Source organism: Gossypium arboreum, chromosome 10 (assembly GCF_025698485.1).
Source record: "Gossypium arboreum isolate Shixiya-1 chromosome 10, ASM2569848v2, whole genome shotgun sequence".
NCBI lineage: Eukaryota > Viridiplantae > Streptophyta > Magnoliopsida > Malvales > Malvaceae > Gossypium > Gossypium arboreum.
Window position 1 is genome coordinate 51,509,607 of NC_069079.1, and position 23,810 is coordinate 51,533,416.

General features: G+C 38.2%; 1 non-coding gene across 1 annotated transcript; it reads left to right on the plus strand.

Annotated features, from left to right (window-relative positions):
• The first annotated feature begins 8,297 nt into the window (after positions 1 to 8,297).
• On the plus strand, positions 8,298 to 8,404 carry LOC128283321 (small nucleolar RNA R71). The gene has a single exon (XR_008273662.1). It is a non-coding gene; the product is annotated as a small nucleolar RNA R71 (small nucleolar RNA).
• Positions 8,405 to 23,810: the final 15,406 nt, after the last annotated feature.

The following is a 23,810-nucleotide window of genomic DNA, read 5'->3' on the forward strand; positions in this document are numbered from 1 at the left end:
CGATTTTAGCATTCAATCAGTATTTGCAACTGAGCTGCTAGTAATAGGCTTATAGCCTTTCAGTACACTTCCTCCAATATCATATGCCCCACCCCATGCTATGCAACATAACATAAATGTACATAAATAATAAAGATGACATGCTCAATATTTAGATATCACATAGGGGTTTTTCCATCATTTACCTCATGGGGTATAACAATCGTAACATAGACCCATCAGTAGGTCCACAGTCGTCTTGTGTGACCCACGCGACCTGAACAATCATACAGTGATAATGGGCCCAAGCCCAAAATACGACCTACGTGGGCCCTCACACTCGTGCGGGCCCAATAAGCCTAAATAGTGACCATGGTCGTGTAAACAACACAGTTGACCCAAAAGCCTCCACACCTCTGTGCAATTTTGCTCGTGTGGGCCCACAAACCTGTAGGGCCCACACGACCCATTTCCTCCCAACGCGGCCCAAAATGGCCTGAGCCCATGAGTTCGCTCATAGTGGCCTGTACAATCAAACACACGGGTTCATGCATCCGATTCACCAAACGAGTGAGCGCACGCTCGTATAGTGCGTATAAACATATCTTCTGACTTTTGTCGTTTAATAATAGTAGAGTGTGATTACACACCTGGTTGCGAAAATGAACGAATTAGCCCACGCACTCCACCTAACATAACAGAAACTTTGGTTAGAAGTCTATCACACACGTTTAAAAGAAACCCTAACTGAAACTTGTTCCAAAAGGCTACCTACTAACGCCTTGCTTGAACGAATGTGGTTACAGCCCGCTTAGAACGCTAACAAAAGCCAATATTAGACACTTGATGAATATCTGCAAGACAACGAACCCCTTAACATACTGCTTACACAAAGGTTGAACGTTGCATAACAACCCAAGAGGTATGGACATTCTACCAAGATTAATAACCCCAACCAACGTGCCTCAGTTAATAAAACACCAACGAACAGTGTTACCTTAGAACGAAAGACAAAAGGAAGATCCCGATCGTTCTCAAAATCCAAGCGAACTCCCTCACTCTACGAGCGATACTATAACCTGAAATAACAAGTACCAAGATCAAATAAAGAAGTGATAAAAATAACATTAAGTGAGAAAAGGAAAGGCTAACCGAAAAATAGAGTCAATAGAGACTTACCAGTTGATGCCGTACCAACGCAAAAACGATTGAATGCAAGGGAGAGAAAATCAAATCCAGAGAGAGAAAAGTAGAAGAGAAATGGCAATAAAGGCTAGGAAGAAGATTGATAGAACGAAATAAAGTTCAACTACAAAGGGGGAAGTGTTCGACACACAAAACCAATGAGAGCAAAGTAAAGAATTACAGCAATAATCAAAAGGCGAAAGATGGGAAAAGAGCAGAAACTAACTAAGAAAAGCACGATATAGGAGATCAAACCAAAACCCAAGTGGTCACAAAAGGTATTCAGCCACTAAAAGAGCAATACCTGAAAATGAAAGACCAAAAGATAACCGTTCTACAGCACCAAAAAACTCCAACACTCTTTCGGCACTAAGAGCAAAAGTGATCGAATTTGCACACTAGGCTTCCCACTTTCGGCATGACATCACCTCACACCTCAACTTTCCCTATTTTTTCCTAAAATCTCTCCCATTATCTCAACTCAAATCCCTTAAACAACCAATTCAAACACTATTCAAACTCCCCCAAACAACAGGCCACACACACCACTCTCCCTCAAACACTCAACCATTAGAGTCTCGGTCAACCCCAACTACCAATATTGTTAGAGCAGCAAAATATAACTCCTCTGCGCATAAGGTAGCTCGAACTCAAGACCTTCTAGGCACACCCATACGCTACTTACCAACAAGCTACATGCGTTACATTGGCATGCTTTACGTACTTAAATTTAAGAGTCCATACTAATATGCTAGGGTTAATTCAACAAAAAGACAAGAATTTTGCTAATGCCTAAGTTTGAACCCAAGACTTCTTACACTTCTCAGAACACTTAACCATTAAAGAAAGCAAGCAACTATGCACACAACACGAATTTAAATACTAGAGATTTGGGGCGTTACAAAACTATCCACCTCTCTTCAGCTATAAATAAGACCCATTCATTCCCTCATTCATCATCTGTCATCCCTCATCATTCTCTCTTCTCTCTCAATTCTCTTAGCATTTTCCATTCCCTATACCTAGCATCATCTCTTCATAGAGATTTTAGCAATTAAATCCTCTTAAAGAACCTTTGGTCGACCATCTTAGAGAGCCATCAACAAAGGAGCAAAGTGAAGAAACGAAAGAGCCTCCTCAGTTAGAGTCTTGGGTGACAGCAACTTTGATGTAACACCCCGAATTTGGGCCTAGAAGTATTGGGCCTTGAGTGTGGGTCCGTAAGGAGGTTTTATATAGGTATTTAATTGTGCAATGAAATAACGCAATTAAATGTTTGCCTTAGTGGTTAATGGCTTTGAGAAGTGTTGGAGAAATCTTGGGTTCAAACTTGGGCTTTAGTAAAAATTTTGGTATTAAGTGAAAAAAACCTGAATGCTTGGATGAGGGCCTTTTAAATTATTGTGGTAAATATATGACACAAAGAAGCATGTAGTCTAGTGGATGTGGCGTCATTAAGGTTGTATGGGAGCCTGGGTTCAAGTCTTGGCTCTTGCAATTTATTTTGGTTTTTTGAGGAAACCTGGACTTTGGCCTTTAGACCTTATAATTAATTGGGGATAAAATATGACACAAAAGCCTTGTGGCTTAGTGGCAAGAAGCGTGTGGAGCATCGAGGGAGGCATGGGTTGAATCCCATGGCAAGCAAGGAGCATTTATTTTGCTAACGAGGGGTGGCAAGAGTTGGTGTTGAATTTAAACTCGATTTTGGAGGATCTCACATCGAAGCTAACATAAGAGTGGATCTGGTGGCTTTAAATAGAGGAACCATGAGGAGAGTAAAGGTACCTTTATTGGTGATCCCTTTCGCTGTATGGCATGCTCGTTTGGGTTGGGCATCAGCTAAGAGTGCTCGGAGCTTGGATTAACTCCAGTCGCCAATCAGGTGTGTATTTTCTCGCTACTCTAGCTGTAGGATGGCTACTTCGGGTCGCGATGGGCCGAAAGGGGTCATGTGGGCCCAATGGGCCTACGGGCCCAATTGGATAAGTTGTTTGATTGTGTAGTAAATTTAGACTAGGCTAGGTGAATCTCATATCTGGGCTAAAAGGGCCACATGAGCGTGTGGGCCCATTTGGGTTGAGAATATGCTTTAGGCACATTCGTATTGTTATCCCTGTTTAGAATACTTTAGTTTACCAAATTACTGAAATGCCCTCAAATTGTAAAATTACCAAAGTACCCTCAATTTATAGAATTACCGTTTTACCCTCGACTTACAGAATTACTGTTTTACCCTCGATTTATAGAATTACTGTTTTACCCTTGATTTACAAAATTACTATTTTACCCTTGATTTACAAAATTACCCAAATACCCTCGATCAATAAAATTACCAAAATACCCTAGTTTGTAAAATTGCTAAAATACCCCTGGTTTGTAAAATTACTAAAATACCCTCAATTTGTAAAATTACCAAAATACCCCTAGTTTGTAAAATTACCAAAATACCATTGGTTTGTGAAATTACCAAAATACCCTTAATTTGTAAAATTACCAAAATACCCCTGATTTACAAAGTTACAGAAATACCCTTGACTTTCTAAAAATTATGGAAATACCATTGGTTTACAAAATTACTGAAATACCCTTGGTTGGTAGATTTACCAAAACACCCTTTTAGGATGAAATGACTAAAATACCCCTATTAGGTAAAAAGATTGTAAAGCCCCTGTAGGGTAAAGAGACTGTAAAGCCCCTGTAGGGTAAAGTGACTGTAATACCCCTGTATGGTAAAATGACGAATATGCTCTTATGTTCCGTATGACCGATGTGCTTAGGATTTACATATATTGATATTGGATTAGTTAAGTTTGAGTGATGGTGGTGGTTATCGTGGCGATTGATTTTGGAAACGTTTCAACTTCAACCCGTAATGTGTGTACTAACCTCGTAATAGCTTAGATTAATATTTCTTTGAAAAGCGAAATGCTAAAATACCAGTATTTCGGGAACTTGTAATATTGCATTTGGGTATAGATGCGATAAATACGATAAGATCGGTGTTTGGATCGATGGAACAGGTAAGAACTCAATTTTGTGCACGATGGTAAGTTGGGCCTCAATGGGCTGAAATTGGGCCCAATGGGCTTACGGACCCATTTGGGTAGAATTGATAGAAAATGAAATTTGGAAAAGTTGCACGTTAACACGGCTAGTATTGTTGTAAAATTTGGGTTAAGTAGGCTAAATCAGCATTCGTAGGGCCCATTAGAGGTTTTGGGCCCAAAAGCTCAATTGATAAAGTGGGTTAAAGATCATTGTTTAAACACTCGAAAATATTGATAATTGTAATGAACATGAAAAATTGTGATATTTGGTAAAATTACGAAAATACCCTTATAATGTGAAAAATGACTATTTTGCCCTTGTGGGCAAGTGACTGACTTGGACTGTGTGGTTGACGGATTGATTGTGAATATATGTTGGTGATATGAATGACTTGACTGTGATTGTTTATTCAAATATGGGCATGACATTTTGCATACATGACATGTTGCATTGGGTTGGGTTTTATATGGATGGAGGAAGTGCAAAGGGCTTATGCCCCGCTTTATTGAAAAGGGCTTATGCCCCGCCATCAAAAGGGCTTATGCCCCAGTTTATTGAAAAGGGCTTATACCCTAGTTTATCGAAAATGGCTTATGCCCCAGTTTACCTAAAAGGGCTTATGCCCTAGTTTATTGAAAAGGGCTTTGCCCCAATTTACTGAAAAGGGCTTTGCCCCAGTTATTAAAGAGGCTAGGCTTCCAGATATATGATAAAGCAGCTATGCCGCCAGTGGTGTGTTGGTTGGGTGGGTTGAGTTATTCCCCACATGGTGTGTTGGTTGGTACCGGTGGAGAGTAGTGGATGGTGGGTTGAGTAGTCTCCCCAAATGGGCTTGCATACATGCATTGGTATTTCATGTGATATTGAAATGGGCTTGCATACATCCATTGACATTACATGTGATATTGAAATGGGCCTAAGGGCCATACCGTTTACAGTAAAGGCTTCGGCCCAATGATATGATTTATGAAAAGGATTCGGCCCAGTGATATGATTTATGAAAAGGCTTCGGCCCAGTAACCGTTAAACGAAAGGCTTCGACCCAGTATATGTCAAGACTAAATAGGGCTTTGGCCCAGATTGTACTTATACTGTGTTTTCACTGTTTGTTTGTTATTGGGATTACACACTGAGTTTTCGTAAACTCACCCCGTTTCTAACTGTGCAGGTAATCCCTAAGCTTAGATGGTTTGGAGCTACGAGGGACCCGGAGATGGCCACACTACTGTTTTTGTTTCTTTTAATTGCAATAAGTAGCTGATTTATTTCTTTATAAGTTTTATCTTATTAATATTATTGTTTGGTTTTGGGTTGTAATAAGGCCATTTTAATTATTTTTCTGGGATTATTTTATTTTTAATAACTTTAATATGTTTGTTAATAAATGGGCTAGACTTAGGATGTGTTTTCAAAATGATAATTCTTTTCAAATAACACCACACCACGATTATCCGATTTATCAATGATTTCAACTTAAATAAATTACAACTCGATTTAACCAAGTGTGGCAATGGTTGCGGGCATGTCTAGGACTGGATCCATTAGAAGAGCTTGGTACTTAAGCAGCCTTCATGGCTCACCTCCTCTGTTACGGATTCCTACCTAGTGCCCAGCTCCCATTCACTTTGTTAGCTTAACAAAAGTCAGTTTTTAAATCACTAAAACGAAACATGGGTTTTTAACTTCAATGTGGCACATCAGATTGGGCCATAACGTCTGGGCCGGGTTTGGGGTGTTACATTTGATTTGGGTTCAATCTTTCTTTTCTTTAATTTAATCTGAAAATGTTTGCTATGTGTTCTTTGTTCTTGTTTGCAACAATGTTAGCTTAATTTTATTTAAGCTAGGATGATTACTTTGATTAAATAACATTTATTTGATTCATGCTTATAATGTTTGTGCCTCAATCGATCATGTTTTCAGTTAAAATCAAGTTTCTATTTTGTTCATACATGATTGAAATGCACTTGAATTAGCTGAGCGATCCTAAACAGATGACGGCTAGCGGATGCATAATTGAAATGTGCATGCTCAATTTAGATCCTAACCCGATTAAATTGCAGGCTGCATAACAACTTTAACCAAGCTGTATTATTTGCCTAGTTTTTATATTTGTGTGATTAAACTGTTTCAAACCTAACACGTCCTTGTTACCTCACATGAACGCTAAGAAAACCTTAGTAAATAAGGATTAATGAAATGCGTATTTACTAAATAAAGGATTCCAAGAGGACCTAATGTGGTTTCCAAACTCATGAAAGATCGAGTTGCCATGGAATATTTTTTCAAATGTTATGAAGCTTGTTGATGATAAATTGAATTTTATTAAAGTAATTGTCCTAGTTTATTTATGTTATAATTATTGCAAATTGTGTTTAATTTTGCTAAAATCTATTTCATTCATATAGTTTGCATAATTAGGATAATTTTCATTAGGGATCATTGCAATTAGTTTAATATATTTAATTTTAATCATCCCTTCTCAACCATATTGTGTTTTTATTTACCAAGTTGTTAGTATAATTTTACAATTAAGTGATTTAACACAAATGCAATCCCTGTGGAGACAATAACTCGATACTTACTTATTACTTGATAATGACTGTGTACACTTACACAAATCTGCACGTTACAATCACCTACACGAAGCATAAGTTCACCAATACCCACATCAATAACAGTTCTAGCAATGGCTAAAAAGGGTCAACCTAAGATCATAGTGTCTCAACATCCTCATCCATATCCAATACAAAAAAATCAATAGGGAATACAAATTTATCGAGTTTCCCAATTACATCCTCAATAATACCCCTAGGATATCTAATTGATCTATTTGCTCATTGAGTACTCATCCTAGGGGGTTTGGGTTCCCAAAGACCAAGTTGTTTGAACATCTTATAAAGCATGACATTTATACTAGCCCCTAAATCAACCAAAGTTTTTTCAACATTTAAACTACCAATGAGACAAGGAATAGTAAAACTCCCTAGATCTTTAAGTTTGTTGGATATTTTGTTTTGGAGAATGGTTGAGCAAACTGCATTGAGCTTCACAGTCTACAAGTTGTCTAACTTCCTTTTATTTGTTAACATCTCCTTTAAAAATTTTACATAGTTTGGCCTATACGAAAGGGCTCCAACAAATGGTAAGTTAATGTGCAATTTTTTAAGAGTTCAGAAATTTAAAATATTGTTCTTTTATATGATCTTTCTTCAATGCTACTGGATTGGAACTCATGGTTTGTAGTCTTTGATTACTGACTTATGGTCATCCTAATTTTCCTTAACCTCGTCACTTTTCAAAACAACTTCTAGCTTTGGCTTCTATTCAGGCTTAACTAACCCTTTTACACTTTAAACAGTTATTGCGTGGATTTGCTCCTTTGGATTAGTTTTAGTGTGGTAAGTTACGTTACGGTCTTTCTGAAACTAGTTTAGTAAGCTGTCCAATCTAATTTTTAAGTCTATGAATTAATGCTTGCTGAATTTTCAAGGTTGTCTCAGTGTTTTGAAATCAAGTTTCTAACACCGAAATAAACTTACCTAACATCTCCTCAAGGTTCAGTTTCTTTTCATGCTGATAAGGTTGCTGAAAACCCAAAACGGGTGTGACCTTTGATTTCCTTGACAACTCCAAGAGAAATTTGGATGTTCCTCCAACTTGCATTATAAATAAGGGTTATTTTAAGATCTAGAATTATTACACATAAAGTTGACTTGCTCATGCTCTATGTTAGACTTGAAGGATAAATATTCTGAATTAATCATCCCACTCCATTCGCATCACACTGCATCAACGGATTCACTTGTTTAGAAAAATTCAAACCATCAATTTTCTTGCCAAGAGTTTTAACCTAATTTGCAATCATAATAACTGCATCAATATCAAAAACTCTAACTACCTTGACAAGTTTTACTCTCGTAACTTGCCACTGATAATTATTCAGTGCCATCTCCTCAATAAACTCTTAAGTTACCTAAGGTGTTTTGTTATTCAATGTTCTGCCAACTACTGCATCAATCATCTGGCTAGTCGAGGGGTTCAAACCATTGTAAGAAGTCTTAATTTGGAGCCACAAAGGTAGTCCATAGTGAGGACACCCTCTCAACAAATCTTTAAATCTCTCCCATGTATCATAAAGAGTCTCAATATCAAACTGAACAACAGAAGAGATATCATTCCTCAACTTAGTTCTTTTAGCTTGTAACACCCCTAACCCATCTCTGTCACCGAATTAGGGTTATGGAGCATTATTGATCAATCGAAAAACATTTAAAATCATAACACTAAATAAATTGATATCATACAAAAACATATTAAACATGTACATTCGGTCCTTAAATTGAGCCTTTGAGGCCCAAAAAATAGCTTAGAAGCAATTCAGGACAAATTTAAAACAAAATAAATGTTTTAAAAAATTGGAAAACATGGGTCACACAGTTGTGTAGCAATCGAAACAGCGGCACACAACCGTGTCCCAACTGTGTCCTCACCCATGTAACTCACTGAGTAAGATCAATGGTCGTGTCGCAAGCTGTGTACCAACCCGTGTAACTCTCTGAATTGCCACACAAGGCCATGTGCTAGGTTGTGTAACTCATTAACTTAAAATATTAGGATTTCACAAATGACACACGGTCGTGTCGCCCAGTCGTGTGTGTCACACAACCGTGTGACAGCCCGTTCCTCAGGCCCTGTGATCCTTAAATTAACCCCAAAAACTTGTCATTTCAAGGCCAAAGAAAATCTAACCAACCATACCATTTGGGCACACATTCAAGACATTAAAACATCATTCAAGCACACCTAAACATACCATTTTAAACATAGTAATACATTTAACCAATATGCCATTCAAAGGCACCACAATTGTATCAAAACATCATGGATCAAACCAAAGAAACATAGCTACTTTTCAAGCATATAACATAGTTTAATTATCTCAAATGACCATTTCCAAGCAATCACAGCATACCAAAAGAATTTTCATTTCAATTACCTAAAAATGTCCAAAATGACCTAGCTTAACAAAGCATTACAATCCATCAAACCAAACATAGCTTCCAAAAGCATAAACATGCCAAAAAATTCATTACACATACAAGAAATACCATTACAAATATCTTACACATGCCATTGTTAACCTTTTCCAAAAATACTCAAAAACTACCGAAATGACTATTGGATAGTGTGATAGGTCTCTGACGAGCTTTCCAACTGATCGAGCTTCCAATAATCTATAAAAAAAAAGGAAAGTAACTACGTAAGCAACTAGTGCTTAATAAGCTTGTATAAACTTAAACAAAACTTACCATTTCATTAGCACAACTTATAGAAATAGCATAATGTCATTACCAAGACCATAAGCTTAGTAAAAGCCTATACAAGCACCATTAAACTCACAAGTTAGTAGGCTTGTCCATGATACAAATGAATTCAATCATGTAGTAAGTAAGTTTCATATAAACATCATTTGATTCATCAACTTTTTTCATATGATTAGGAACCGTTTCATTTTGAATACTTACCATGTCATTTCCTTTTCTTACTCGTTGAACCATCTAAAATTACATCGGATACTCGAGAATCTCACACACATAGTGTGCCTTTCCATATAACTATAACATTTCCTTTCCATTAACACACTCGTTGAATCTCACACAATAATGCTCACACGAGCTGTGATATGGGCTTGCTCAAACGAGCTGTGGGTTAGAATGTTAACTCATAATGCTGCTCACACGAACTATGGAGAATCTGCAATAAATGTAAGACATCAGCCATCGGTAGGACAATCAAGACCAGCACCGAAACATGAAACCCCTAATAACATATCATTCGTATCCTAAAAATTCTTAAGGTTCAAACGGGACTCGTTATCCGTCAATTATTCATAGCATTGATACATGTATATTCAAATTCACTTACAACTAACACAATATAGTAGATAGTCAATTTAACTAACATTAATACAATTATAATTCATATGAACTTACCTCGATAACTAGGGTCGTAGAAGTAGAACCCAAAACTAATCTGAAGATTTAGCCTTTCCTCGATTTAAGTCTAATTGTGATTTATCTTAATCTAAATAAATAATTTCATTCAATTAAGTACTTCTAGTATTCAATTTAATCCGTAATTCATATTTATAAAAATTAAAAAATTACCCCTAATATTATAACTTTTCACAATTTGGTCGTTAAGCTCATAATTTGAAATTTAACCATTTTAATCCTCCATACTAGCTAGCCAAATTTCTTAGGGACTTATACCAACCAATTTAAATAATTATTTCATAATTTTACCATAAAATTTTACTATTTTCACAAATAAATCCCTAAATGAAATTTCATCAAAATCACTTAACAAAACATGTTTATTTTACAACAAAGATTAATACTCTATCAAAGAACTTCAAATCTATTCAAAAAAATGATGGCAAGTCCCTAAACCTTTAACAGTTTTACAAATTAACCCCCGGGCTAGCTAGATTAAGCTAAAACAAACTCAAAAACATAAAAAACACTAAAAACTAACCTTAAAACACCAACATGCATGGACTATGTTTGACCGAACCTTTCAAGTTCTCCCATGGAGTTTTTCAATTCTTCATATCATTAAATAAAAGATGATCACTTTGTTTTACTATTAGTTTACCAATTTATCCTTTAAAAATTATCCAAACTTCATTCATTTAATCACCCAAAGCCATCCAGTATAAAACCAAATGGTACATTTACCATTTAAGTCCATTATTTTAAAATTTCATAGCCACTTGACCCTTTTAACTAATAGAATTCAACTTTTAACTCTGTAAAAAACAAAGGAATTTTCAAGCCTTTTCATCTAATTAACCATTTGAACTTCAAAATTTCTTAATGAAACTTTAATACGACGTTAAAATAATCCAATAGAAATTAAATAAATATTATAATAATAACTCACTTGTAACACCCATCACCCGTATTCAACGCCAAAATATGTTAACGGAGCATTACTAAACTTATTTCACAAATAACCATACATTTCACATACATTTTCAAATTCCAGGTAAACATCATTCAAAATCATTCACATTGTCCCTAATACGAGCCTACAAGGCCCTAAACATGTATTCGGGGTGGTTCGGGACTAAACCTATAACAACCTAATTTAGGGTCTAGTTAGAATAGTGGTCTTGGTACCATAAATCCAGAGTTGAATAAATTATTTTATAATTATTTTGATGTTATAGCATGATTATATGAATGCATGGAAAATTTGGTGAAGTGATTTTAACATTTGTGAGCCCAATTGCGAAAAAAGACAAAATAGCATAAAATGCAAAAGTCCTAAATTGATAGCTAAAAGTGTCAAATAGCTAGAGAACCTAAACTGGGAGTCTTTAAAGGGAAATTAGACCCTTTAGGAAGGCATGGCTAGCCATAGGAGACAAGATGGTCAAATTTTCAAAAATCTGGTAGGTTAAGTGGCTTATTTTGACTAAAATAGGAGAAATTAAAGGAAAGATGATATCATCCTTTTTTTCATCTTCTTTCTCCAATAAAAAATAGCCATAGAAGGGGGTTTGAAAGCTTAAAAATTTCAGCTACTTAGTTGACTCACAAGTAAGTGATTTTCCTACCCTTTTGTTGATGATTTTTGCATTTTTGAGACCCTTAAAGCATGAGCTTTCAAATGAAGGTACTATTTTGCAAAATGATTAAGAGTGTACGATTGTTCCATTAAAATATTTGTGATATTTTTTGAGTTTTTATGGAAGAAAATAAGTCTTGGGTGTGTTATAAACAACTTTTGTGAAAGGTGTTAGCATGAAAACACCTAAAAGGACCATTTTGCATAAGTTGTAAAATAGATGATAAATACGTGAAGTAGTGGGAATTTGGAGTTGCTATAAGAGTAGAAAGGATTCATCTAGGTTTAAGATGTGAAGAAATTTGATAAAAATCGAATTTCAGGCATAGGGGTAAAATGGTCATTTTGCAAAAGTCTAGGGGCAAATTGGTTATTTTGCCCAATTATGAATTGTAGAGTGGCTAGATTGATAAAGTGACTAAATAAGTGCATTTTGTTATTATATATCAAGAAATATCGAATCCGACCCTAGATCGGGGGAAAGCCAAGCATATCGACTAAATCGACTAGTCGCCACATTTTGTAATCCAAGGTAAGTTATATGTAAATAATACAACTACAATGCTAACGTACGTATTGAATTATTTTGAAATTATTATAGTATAAATTGCTAGATTGTGGAAATGAGAAAACATGATGAGAATAGAGATAGTAAAATTCCTGATTGAACCTTAGGGAATAAATCAGATATTCATGCCATGATGTTTGGGTCATTTGTGTGAGCTAGTGTAAGACATGTATGGGACATGCATCAGCCACATTAAGAGAGCCAGTGTAACACTATGTCTCAGGCATGGCATCGGCATTGGGACGAGTGCTAGTGTAAGACATGTCTGGGACATGCATCGGCCTCGAGACGTAAGTCAGTGTAATACATGTCTGGGACATGCATCGGCTACGAGATGTGTTAGTGTACGACCATGTCTGGGACATGGAATCAGCACAGATATGCTAAAGCTTGTGTAAGACCATGTTTGGGACATGGTATCGGCACCTTACCCCAAGTTTGAGGCTTAATGAATATCTGATAGTGTTCCAAATGGTTCAACGGTGAAAGTTATGATTTCAAGTTAACTAAGAAAGTATGACTGTGCTGTGAATAGTATAGGTACCTGTTTGGTATATATAGAATATGAGCCCATTTTATGATATTTAATGTGCACTGAATATAGATGACTAAGTATTGCTTATGCCCAATTGTATGCTATGAGCTGGTTGATGAATGGTAAAGTTATGTTGTATACTTATTTATGTGTAACTTACTAAGCTTTAAGCTTACTCCCTCTCCTTTTTCATTTTCTTATAGTCCCGCCTATCTAGCTCAAGGATCAACAGAAGTTAGAGATATCAATCACACTATCAATCGAAGCATTTGGTATAGTTTGATTTATTTTTTGTGAATATGGCATGTATAGGGAACTAGACTTGTGTTTTAGTGTTATTATCAATTTGGCCAAATGTGTTGGCTTGGGATAAATCTCTTATTTTGTATTAATCCCCGAATGATGGCTAATATTCATTTTGATTTATATATAAAGATGTTATCTTCATAGATAAGTAAAATTGCATAAATGGAATGTTGTTTATTGTGGCTGAATTGGTTGCATAAGATAGCCTTGTATTGGTTTTGGTTGCTAATTTTTAGGTTGTGTAAGCAAGGGTGGCAAAGAGGCTTGGTAAATAGCCTTATATTGCCCACCCGGTAGACACACGAGATTGTGTCTAGGCTGCGCGTGGCACACAGTCTGCCTTATGGGCATGTGGTCCTGCCATGTGCCCCTTGCACGTAAAATTTTTACGTCAGTATGCATGGTAGTAAACACACGGGCAGACACACGGCCATGTGTCCTAGCTATGTGAAGGACACAGCCTAGCACACGGGAGTGTGCCCTGGCCGTGTGACATTATGGGGATGCTGACGTCAGAAATAGAATGTTCATGCTTTTGCACACAGGCTAGGACACGGGCGTGTCATGGCTGTATGAAGGACACGAGCTAGGGACACGGGCGTGTGCCCAGCCGTGTGAAAACCCCTGTAGGTGTGCATTTAGAATTAATTCCATACGGGTGGGGGACATAGGGATGTGCCCTTTTTCAAAGTCAAATTTTCTATAAATGGTTTTAAGGACCTGGGTTGATCTCGAATAGTTTTCAATGGTCGATTTAGGGCTCGTAGGCTCATAATAAGAAGTTTAAGATGTTCTAATTTGGACCAAGTCTCGGTGATTGAGGGAACTTTTGTGTACATAAGATCGAGTTTGGTAATGCCTCGTACCCGCTCTGGTGTGGGTTATGGGTATGGGGTGTTATATTTAGTGGTATCAGAGCTATAGTTTAGTTGGTTTTAGGACTAACCTAGCGAGAGTACGAGTCTAGCTATACATGCCATAACGGTATATTGATAGTGTGACGGCTTCTAACGATTATAAATTGTATTTTTATATAGTAAATGGATCCTGATAGAGCTATGGCAGATGACGTAGAGAGTAACGCGCTGGCTCCCACTAAAGGGACTACGCCAGTTGAGAGTGAGCCCGTGACTATAGGCCAAGGTGGAGGGGCTAGAGAAGCCTATCTCCAAATGATGGATGCTTGGTACATGGAGTTCATTCGTGTGAATCTGAATACTCCACCTCCCCCACCTCCTCCGATTCCTCAGTATGCCCCGATAGCTCCGCAAGGTGCGGACGTGATCTAGAGGGAAAAACCTCCGGTAGATAAGTTTAGGAAGCAAGGGCCCAAGGAGTTTCGGGCTAACTTAGATGACGACCTAGAGAAAGCAGAGTTTTTGTTAGAGAATACTATCAGGGAATTTGATGAACTATCGTGCACTCCTGAGGAGTGCGTGAAATGTGTCGTATTGCTCTTGCAAGATTTAGCCTACCAGTGGTGGAACACTCTCGTGTCTGTGGTATTGAGAGAGAGAGAGTAACTTGGGAGTTTTTCTAGGAAAAGTTCCAAAAGAAGTATATTAGCCAGAGGTTTATAGACCAAAAGACGAAGGAATTTCTAGAGTTAAAGCAAGGCAGTAGGACAGTGGTGAAGCATGAACGAGAGTTTGTGAAACTTAGAAAATACGCACGGGAGTACGTGTCCTCAGAAGCTGCTATGTGTAAAAGGTTTGAGGATGGTCTAAATGAGGATATTTAAGTATTTGTTCTCATTTTAGAGCTAAGAGAATTTGTGGTGGTCATTGAGAGAGCATACAAGACAGAAGAATTGGTTAAAGAGAGAAGAAAGGCGACTAGTGAGTCGTGGGATTCAAGAAAAAGACAGATGGAGAAATCGCATCAGTCCTCATCTAAGAAATCTAAGGAATTCTCTACCCGATTGAATGCTTCGGTGGGGTTCTCGAACAGAAACAAGAACCAGCAGGACACGGCCTCTAGAGCCCAGGCCACCTCTATAGTGAGTGTGGGCAGTGCTCAGCCAAATAGGCCAGGATGTTTGCAATGTAGTTGATGCCATTTCGATGAATGCCGAGGTAAAGAAAGAGGGTGCTTCAAATGTGGGTCACTGGACCACTTCATCTGAGACTGTCCTAAAACTGAAGAGAGAGAGAAAAAATAAGAAGTGAAGGCAAGTAGTGCTCCATTGAGGGGTAGACCACAAAAGAACTCTGGAAGTGGGGCTACTAGCAGAGGTGTGCCGAAAGATGCTTCAGTGAGGTTCGAGGGCAGAGCACCTGCAAGGACTTACGTTATTCGTGCTCGTGAAGAGGCAGAGTCTCCCAACGTGATCACGGGTACCTTTTGTATACATGATATATCTATCATTACTTTAATTGATTCGGGGTCTACCCACTCTTATATTTGTATGGAATTGATACCTCATATGAACATGATAGTAGAGTCCACTGAGCTTCTAATAAAAGTGTCCAACCCTTTAGGCAGACATGTGCTAGTGGACCAAGTATGTAGAAATTGTCCTTTGACAATTATAGACCATTGTTTTCTGGCTAACTTGATGTTATTGTTGTTCAATGAATTTGATGTAATCCTTGGGATGGATTGGTTGACTTCTCATAGTGTTGTAATGGACTGTGGGAGAAAAGTTATTGAGTTGAAATGTGAAGACGGAATTGTTCTTCGGGTTGGACCAGATGAGTCAGATAATTTTCCTATAATAGTATCATCTTTGACTGCTAAGAAATATTTGAGAATAAGATATGACGGTTACCCAGCTTTGGTGCTGAATACTCAAGTGTCTGAGTTGAAGATTGAATTGGTACCAATGGTTTGTGAGTTTACCGACATGTTTCCGGAGGAATTACACGAATTACCTCCAGTGAGGGAAGTTCAATTTGGAATCGAGTTGGTCCCTGATATGGCACCCATCTCAATTGCTCCTGTATAGGATGGCTCCTATGGAGTTAAAGGAGTTGAAAGCTCAACTACAAGAGTTAACTGACAAGGGCTTTGTGAGACCGAGCTTTTCCCTGTTGGGTGCTCCGGTGCTCTTTGTGAAAAAGAAAGATGAGACGATGAGGTTATGTATCAACTATAGACAGCTTAATAAGGTAACAGTGAAGAACAATTATCCTTTTCCAAGTATTGATGACCTGTTTGATCAGTTAACGAGAGCCACTATATTTTCCAAGATTGACCTAAGGTTAGGATACTACCAGTTAAGGGTGAAAGAGCAAGATGTACCGAAGACTTCGTTTTGGACAAGATACAGGCATTATGAGTTCCTCGTCATGCCCTTTGGTTTGACTAATGCCCCGGTGATGTTTATGGATTTGATGAACTGTATTTTTTGACCATATTTGGATAAGTTCGTGGTGATCTTTATCGACAACATATTGATTTACTCGCGTGATGAGAGTGAGCACGCGAATCATTTGAGGACTATATTACAGACCCTGAGAGACAAACAATTGTACGCCAAGTTTAGTTAGAGTGAATTCTGGCTTAAAGAGATTGGATTTCTAGGACACATTGTGTCGGGTGACAGGGTTAGAGTTGACCCAAGCAAAATCTCGTCTATTGTTGAATGGAAACCGCCGAAGAATGTGACAGAAGTCTAAAGCTTTTTGGGTTTGGTCAGATACTATAGGTGGTTTGTAAATGAATTCTTTATGATAGCTACCCCGATAACAAGACTGCTGCAAAAAGATGTCAAGTTTGAATGGACAGAAAAGTGCCAACAGAGTTTTGAGCAATTAAAGGCTTTGTTGACCGAAGCCCCAGTGTTAGTGCAACTGGAGTCGGGTAAGGAATTTGTGATATACAACAATGCCTCCTTGAATGGTTTAGGGTGCGTACTTATGCAAGAATTTAAGGTCATAGCTTACGCTTCGAGACAGCTAAAGCCACATGAGAAAAATTACCCGACGTACAATCTAGAGTTGGCCGCCATCATGTTCGCATTGAAGATTTGGAGACACCATTTGTATAGCGAGAAATGCTGGGTATTCACCAATCATAAAAGTCTCAAGTATTTAATGACGCAGAAGGAATTGAATCTACGGTAACGAAGGTGACTAGAGCTAATAAAGGATTATGAGCTGATAATTGACTATTACCCGAGAAAGGTAAATGTAGTCGCTGATGCTTTGAGTAGAAAATAATTGTTTGCCTTGAGAGCCATGAATACTCAGTTGACTGTGTCTAATGATGGTTCGATTCTAGTAGAGTTAAGAGCTAGACCGAAATTTCTACAAGAGATTCGTGAAACTTAGAAAGGTGATAAGGAGTTGCAAGCTAAGATGGCTTAGTGTGAGAGGGGAAAAGAATCTGAATTTTGTATTAGTACCGAGAGGTGTATAATGTTCAAAGATAGAGTTTGTGTACCCAAAGACAATGAGCTTATTCAAAAGATTCTGCGAGAGGCACATTGTGGTTGTTTGTTAGTCTATCCAGGCAGTGTAAAAATGTACAATGATCTGAAGAAAATGTATTGGTGGTCAGGGATGAAAAGAGATATTTCAGAGTTCGTTTCCAACTGTCATGTGTGTCAGTAAGTGAGGGCTGAACACCAAGTGCCTTCGGGTCTACTTCAGTCTATCATGGTCATTGAGTGGAAGTGGGATCAAATTACTACGGATTTTGTGGCGGGTTAGCCGGTAACCCCGAAGAAAAAGGATGTTGATTGGGTTGTTGTGGACAGGCTAACAAAGTCGGCACATTTTATACCAGTACGTACTGACTACTCCCTTGAGAGATTGGCTGAATTGTACATTTCCAAGATTGTGAGACTACAGAGGGTGCCCTTGTCGATTATTTTAGATAGGCACATGAGATTTACCTTGAGGTTTTAGAAAAAGTTACAAGAGGCTTTGGGAACAAAGTTGAGTTTTAGCACGGCATTTCACCTGCCGACAACCAGTCGGAAAGAGTCATTCAAATTTTAGAAAACCTATTGTGATGTTGTGTTCTCAAGTTTCAAGGTAGTTGGGAAAGGTACTTGCCATTGGTTGATTTCGCCTACAACAACAGTTATCAAACAAGTCTAAAAATGGCGCCTTATAAGGCTTTGTATGGGCAAAAGTGTCGAACGGCCTTTTATTGGATTAAGCTCAGAGAGAGTCAGATTCACGAGGTCGATTTAATCAAAGAGACTGAAGAGAATTTTAAAGTGATTCATGACTGCTTGAAGGCCGCCTTGGATAGACAGAAATGCTACGTGGATTTGAAACGAAAGGAAATTGAGTTTCAAGTCGACGATAAGGTATTTTTCAAAATATCCCCGTGGAGGAAAGTCCTCAGATTTGGTAGAAGAGGCAAGTTGAGTCCTCGTTTTATTGAACCTTATGAGGTTATCAAGAAAGTAGGACCGGTTGCTTATCGATTGGCTTTGCCACTAGAGTTGGAAAAGATTCACGACCAGCTTCATTTATCCATTCTACGTCGATATATATCAGACCCTTCGTACGTGATTGCGCTGACAGAGGTTGAGATTCATCTGAACATGACTTATGGAGAAGAGCCAGTCAAGATTTTAGCTTGGGAAGTTAAACAATTGAGGAATAAGAGCATAGCACTCGTGAAAGTTTTATGGTAGAGACATGGATTCGAGAAAGCCACATGAGAACCCAAAAAACTATGAGAGATCAGTACCCAAACTTATTTGCCGGTAAGATTTTCGAGGATGAAAATCCGTAAGGGGGGAGAAATGTAACAGCCTGATTTAGGGCCTAGTTAGAATAGTGGTCCGGGGACCACAAATCCAAAGTTGAATAAATTATTTTATAATTATTTTGATGTTATAGCATGATTATATGAATGCATGGAAAATTTGGTGAAGTGATTTTAACGTTTGTTAGTCCAATTGCGAAAAAAGACTAAATCGCATAAAATGAAAAAGTCCTAAATTGATAGCTAAAAGTGTCAAATATCTAGAGAACCTAAATTAGGGGTCTTTAAAGGGCAATTAGACCCTTTAGGGAGGCATGGCCAGCCATAGGAGACAAGGTGGTCAAATTTTCAAAAATTTGGTAGGTTAGGTGGCTTATTTTGACTAAAATAGGAGAAATTAAAGGAAAGATGATATCATCTTTTTTCATCTTCTTTCTCCTTAAAAAATAAACCATAGAAAGGGGTTTGAAAGCTTAGAAATTTCAACTACTTAGTTGACTCACCAGTAAGTGATTCTCCTACCCTTTGTTGATGATTTTTGCATTTTTAAGACCCTTGAAGCATGATCTTTCAAATAAGGGTACTATTTTGCAAAATGATTAAGAGTGTAAGGTTTTTCCATGAAAGGATTTGTGATGTTTTCTAAGTTTTTATGGAAGAAAATAAGTCATGGGTGTGTTATAAATAACTTTTGTTAAAGGTGTTAGCATGAAAACACCTAATAGGACCATTTTGCATAAGTTGTAAAATAGATGATAAATGTGTGAAGTAGTGGAAATTTGGAGTTGCCATAAGAGTACAAAGGGTTCGTATAGGATTAAGTTGCAAAGAAATTCAATAAAAATCGATTTTCGGGCTTAGGGGTAAAATGGTCATTTTACAAAAGTCTAGGGGCAAATTGGTCATTTTGCCCAATTATGAATTGTAGAGTGCCTAGATTGATAAAGTGACTAAATAAGTACATTTTGTTATTATAGATCAAGAAATACCAAATCCGAACCTAGACCAACGGAAAGCCAAGCATATCGACTAAATCGACTAGTTGCCACATTTTATTATCCGAGGTAAATTGTATGTAAATAATACAAATACAATGTTAATTTACGTGTTGAATTGTATTAAAATGATTATAGTATAAATTGCTTGATTGTGGAAATAAGAAAACATGATAAGAATAGAGATAGTAAAATTCTCGATTGATAGTAAAATTCCCGATTAAACCTTAGGGAATAAATTGGATATTCATGACATGATGTTTGGGTCATTTGTGTGAGCTAGTGTAAGACATGTCTAAGGCATGCATCAGCCACATTAAGAGAGCCAGTGTAAGACCATGTCTGGGGCATGGCATCGGCATTGAGACGAGTGCTAGTGTAAGACATGTCTGGGACATGCATCAGCTATGAGATGTGTCAGTGTACGACCATGCCTGGGACATGGCATCGGCACTGATATGCTACAGCTTGTGTAGGACCATGTCCGAAACATGGCATCGGCACCTTACCCCATGTTTGAGGCTTAATGAATATCCGATAGTGTTCCAAATGGTTCAACGGTTAAAGTTATGATTTCAAGTTAACGAAGAAAGTATGACTCTGTTGTGAATGGTACAAGTACCTATATGGATATATAGAATATGAGCCCATTTTATGATATTCGATGTGTACTGAATATTGATGAGTAAGTTTTGATAATGTCCAATTGTATGTTATGACCTTATGGATGAATGGTAAAGTTATGTTGTATATTTATTTATGTTCAACTTACTAAGCTTTATGCTTACTCCCTCTCCTTTTCCATTTTCTTATAGTGTTGCCTATCTAGCTCAAGGATCAATGGAAGTCAGAGATACTAATCACACTATCAATCGAAGCATTTGGTATAGTTTGATTTATATTTTTGAATATGGCATGTATAGGGAACTAGACTTGTTTTTTAGTGTCATTATCAATTTGGCCAAATGTGTTGGCTTGGGATAAATCTCTCATTTTGATTAAGCCCTGAATGATGGCTAATATTCATTTTGATTTATATACAAAGATGTTATCTTCATAGATGAGTAAAATTGCATACATGGAATGTTGTTTATTGTGGCTGAATTGGTTGCATAAGTAAGCCTTGTATTGGTTTTGGTTGCTAATGTGTAGGTTGTGTAAGCAAGGGTGGAAAAGAAGCTTGGTAAATAGCCTTATATTGTCCATGTGGGTAGACACATGGGCCTGTGTCTAGGCCGTGTATGACACACGGTCTGCCCTATGGGTGTGTGGTCCGGCCATGTGTCCCCTGCACGTAAAATTTTCAAGTCAGTATGCATGGTAGTAAACACAAGGGCAGAGACATGGCCGTGTGTCTCAACCATGTGAAGGACACAGCCTAGCACACGAGCGTTTGCCCTGGCCGTGTGACACTATGGGGATGATAACGTCAGAAACAGAATGTCCATGTTTTTTTACACGGGCTAGGACACGAGCATGTCATGGGCGTGTGAAGGACACGGGCGTGTGCTAGGCCGTGTAAAAACCCCTATAGGTGGGCATTTAGAATTAATTCCACACGGGTGTAGGACACGGGCGTGTGCCCTGTTTCAAATTCAAATTTTCTATAGATGGTTCTAAGGACCTGGGTTGATCCCGAAGAGTTTTCAATGGTCGATTTGGGGCTCGTAGGCCTATAATAAGAAGTTTAATGTAGGAATTGAAAAAGTTTTAATTTGGACCAAGTCTCGGTGACTGAGGGAACTTTTGTGGACATGAGATCGAGTTTGGAAATGCCTCGTACCCTACTCCGGTGTGGGTTACGGGTATGGGGTGTTACAAAACTGTTAACTTATGAAATTTTTGGAAAACTTAGAAAATTTTACAAAATACAGGGAACACATACCCATTTGGCCAGCCGTGTGTTCACACGACCAAAGGCATGCCGGTGTCACAGGCCCTGTGGACATTCGAAATGGGATCACATGGTCGTGTCCCAACCCATGTCCGACCCGAGTAACTGTCTAACTTGGGTAACACGACCAACCACATGCCCATGTGACCAGCCCATGTGCCATTCAAAATGGCCACACACACCCGTGCGCCAGGCCGTGTACTAGGTCGTACCAAACCTGTAAGGTACACTGACTTATGCCACACGGCCAAGTCACACGCCTGTGTGCTAGGCCGTGTGAGCATACTGACTTGATTTCTAATTAAACACTAGGGGACACACGGCCTTGTCACCTGACCGTGTGTCACACACGGCTTAGACACACGCTTGTGTCTCTGCCCATGTGGACAAAAATAGGCTATTTTCCAAGCATGTTTCTCACCCATTATGCATTCACCTACATCAACCATTTTTTGCATATAATCATAGTTCCAAATGGCGTTTCAACTCATCTAAACCAAGTTCAACTTATGCTAAATTCATATCATACACCATATGACATACAAGTACCACAATATGCTATTCAATTCATATTGCATTCACATTCACAAATCACTTAACTAAATACTTCACATATGCACTTTCTTACCTAAAATTTCATGCATACAAAATCTCCAAATATCAACTATTTGATACTCAATTTACCAATTCACAAACAACCATTCACCACAAGTGATACGGCCACACCTCTCGAGTTGCCAGCTACCAATGTAGATCCTCTCGAGTTGCCCATAGGACCGATTACCCAAGCCTGAGCCAAGAGGTTCAAAGACGCAATCTCAGTTCTAGTTGATCAAGCTTAGGCTGAATCCATCACCAGTTTACTCAAGAGTTCGTGGACTAGCTCATTGAGTCATCCTCGTAACTTATTCTGTAACATCCTGATTTTCGGGTTTTTCGCGATTCTTGATATTTTAAGTAAGTTTCTAAAATTTGGTATGTGATTATGGAATTCATAATTTGAGTATGTAAATGGGCTTATGGAAGGCCCATGTGTTGGCCAAAACCCGGTAGAATTTTAAAAATTTGGACTTAAGAGTTAGGGGTTCTGGCTAGGTGACCTTATGTAAAGTTGTGGGAGAAATGTATCACAAAAAGAGCTGTAGTAAAGTGGCAAGGGTGACGCCACTAAGCTCCTAAAAAGGTGGCATGTGGAGCATAGGGGAAGACATGGGATCGATTCCCTGTGTTGGCAAATAAGGTTATTTATTTTTATGAGCAGGAAGGGTAAGTGATGGAACCCAGGTAGATTCTGTTGGAGGAGTTTGAATTAGTCAAGTGCATGGATTAAGGAGTGATAAGGGGAGAGATTTTAGGGATGATGGAGAGATAAGGGGGAGCGTATCTAGGAGAGATTTTAGGAGATTTGAAATGGGGGAAGTGATGGCCGGCCAAGGGGGAAGGTTAGTGTAACTTCGGCTATTGGGTTTTAGGGTGGCATTTTCCTCTTTTGTTTTCTTTCTTTCTTCCCACTTGTGCTGATTTTTCTTAAGCAATTCCTCTATTTTCTCTTCCATTATTTCGTCCAAAAACTCTTTACCCCCATTCTTCCTCTCTTTCATTTATAGTAAAAGCCGAACTCATCATTCTTTTCATTGCTAACTGAATAGCAACAAGCCAAATCCCGAAGGAGGCAAGGGAAGTCGATTTCTCCATAAAGGTATACACTAGTTCTTTTCTTCTTTTAGCCAATTCATGTTATGTCAGAAGCCTTTTAACTCTTTTGTCAACACCCTTTTTGGTCCATAACCACTTCTTCTTCAGTGATCCAAAAGCCGAAAGCACAGCATCCTTGGGTAACTTGGTGGCCGATTCTTAGGATCCTTGTGGTGCGATTTTTGCTAGTGTTTTGAAGCTGGGACTGTGCTGAATCGGAGTTGACACGGGTTTGGAACCATTTGGGTAGGTGAACCTTGGTAAGTGCTCGTAGCTTTAATCAATTCGGTATTA